Source organism: Pseudorasbora parva, chromosome 11 (genome assembly GCF_024679245.1).
Source record: "Pseudorasbora parva isolate DD20220531a chromosome 11, ASM2467924v1, whole genome shotgun sequence".
NCBI classification, from domain to species: Eukaryota; Metazoa; Chordata; class Actinopteri; order Cypriniformes; family Gobionidae; genus Pseudorasbora; species Pseudorasbora parva.
In genome coordinates this window covers 32,836,735-32,839,298 of record NC_090182.1, presented here as the reverse complement: position 1 = coordinate 32,839,298, position 2,564 = coordinate 32,836,735, and the positions used below count along the sequence as shown (strand labels likewise).

General features: G+C 40.6%; 1 pseudogene; it reads right to left on the bottom strand.

Annotated features, from left to right (window-relative positions):
- Positions 1-654: 654 nt before the first annotated feature.
- Positions 655-771, bottom strand: LOC137093326 (5S ribosomal RNA; annotated as a pseudogene).
- Positions 772-2,564: the final 1,793 nt, after the last annotated feature.

Below are 2,564 nucleotides of genomic sequence, written 5' to 3'. Positions count from 1 at the left end.
ACAAAAAAGCTTTGAAGGGGCTGTTGAAAAAATAAAGGGTCGTCTTGATAAATGGAAATTCTTGCTTCCAAAGATGTCATATAGGGGCCGTATATTGATTTTTAATAACTTGTTAGCATCCTCGCTCTGGCATTGGTTAATGTGTGTTGATCCTCTACCAAATTTCCTACTCAAAGTTCAGTCAATTTTGATAGATTATTTTTGGGATAATAATAATTCATTACATTTATATAGCGCTTTTCTAGGCACTCAAAGCGCTTTACATAAAAGGGGGAATCTCCTCAATCACCACCAATGTTCAGCACTGGGATGATGCGACGGCAGCCATATTGCGCCAGAACGCTCACCACACACAAGCTGATTGGTGGAGAGGAGACCGAGTGATTAAGCCAATCAGGATAGGGGGAAGATTAGGAGGCCATGATGAACAGAGGCCAGTGGGCAAATTTGGCCAGGATGCCGGGGTTACACCCCTACTCTTTATCGAAGAACATCCTGGGATTTTTAACGACCACAGAGAGTCAGGACCTTGGTTTAACGTCTCATCCGAAGGACGTGCTCTTTGACAGTACAGTGTGCCCATCACCATACTGGGGCGTTAGGACCAACACAGACCACAGGGTGAGCACCCCCTGCTGGCCTCACTAACACCTCTACCAGCAGCTACCTGGTTTTCCCAGTTGGTCTCCCATCCAGGTACTGACCAGGCTCGGCCCTGCTTAGCTTCAGTGGGAAACCAGTCTTGGGCTACAGGGTGATATGGCTGCTGATAAATTACATTGGGTTGCAAAAGCTGTTTTGTATCTGCCCAAGGAAGAGGGTGGTCATGGTCCGTTGCATTTGCAGAGCAGAACTGCAGCTTTTCGGCTTCATTTTGTACAGAGACTTTTGACTTGACCTGTGGACTCGAACTGGAGATCAATAGCTTTTATGGTATTGCAGTCTTTTGGAGGCTTAGACATGGACAAATCTATATTTTGGTTAAATCCTAAAAAGATGGATTTATCCAAGCTTCCATTTTTTTATCGTAATGTTTTTAAGGTCTGGACTTTGTTCACTGTGCAAAGACCCTACAACATAAGTTCCTTACACTGGTTGTTACAAGAACCTTTAGTCTGTGGGTCACGCATGAACTTATCTCTTAAGGGCCCCTTCCACGCACTCAATGGGATTCTTCTCTCATCTAGAATAACAACTCTTGGGCATCTATTACAGTCAGCGGGAAAGGACTTCAAAAATTTTGATACAGTTGCTGGACATTTGGGCCTTCACTCAAAATGTACAGTCGCTAAACTTCTTGAGCAATGGAGAGCTGCTCTTACAGCAGAGGAACTCAAGATGCTGGAGAACTATCATGAGGGGCTAATTGTTCCAAACTGTGATGATCCCTTTCCTGTTTTGTCATTATCTCCCAATTTAGATGATTGTAAAGGTGTCTTTTTACATTGTAAAGATGTGACACTAATTGGTCTAGAGCCAGCTGCTGGAAAAGAGTTGTATAAAATTTGTGTGAAATCCTTGAACAAAATGTTTTTAAATAATAGAGTGGATACTCCCTGGCATGATATTTTACAGCTGGGAGAGGATGAGTTTCCTAAATGGAGTACGTTGTACAAGTTGCCATTGACTAAGGCCCCGTCCACACGGAGACGCGTTTAGCTGTATACGTATAAATTTTGTACCGTATCATCGTTTCGTCCACACGGATCCGGTGTTTTAGGGTGTTTTCACACCTGAAAGTCCGCACCAAGGTCCGAACCAAAGTTTGTGTTTGGAAATTTGGTTCTTTTTGGTTTGCTTTCACACTGCAGTTATGTCAGCGCATCAAAGAACTTTACATGACGCACTGGCGTCCTGTCGTCATCATCTATGTGGGCTGCATCTTAACATTGATTGGTTTGTTAGCGGACGTGCGTCTGACGTCAGTGTGTTGTCAATTCAGCGGCTAACTTTGACAAGAATGAATGAACAGACGCATATCGTTGGCAATACTGTTAATATTATTGCACTACTATCTGCAGCACCAACTATACTCGAGGCAAATTCACCAAATGAACGTCCTCGTTGTGCAAACATTTTATCGGCGCCGACAGGAAAGGAGGAGCTCCTAGAAGGCTTTAGCCAAACAATGTGTTTTATTTTATAGTTATGTTTAAATATTATAATGTTATTTTTAAATTTCATCTAGGCTATATTGATTATGAAACGTGCACAGATGTGCAATATATGTCAAAGACATCGAGTCAGAAATAATTTTGACCACTTCATTAAGATTTGTTTTGTAGAAAGCTTTGTATTTTGTATCTTAATTTTAATAAATGTTTCATCATTTGCCTGAATTTAATAAATAAGCTTAAATAGCAGACATCCTGTGATCATTTGCGTTGCACATGAACTGGAGCGGTCTCATAAATAAACCGAAACTCAGCATAACGTTACTTGTCTCACAGACATTAGAAATACATTAGAAATATGCGTGAACGGAATGCTCTGCTTGTGAATATATATATATATATATATATATATATATATATATATATATATATATATATATATATATATAT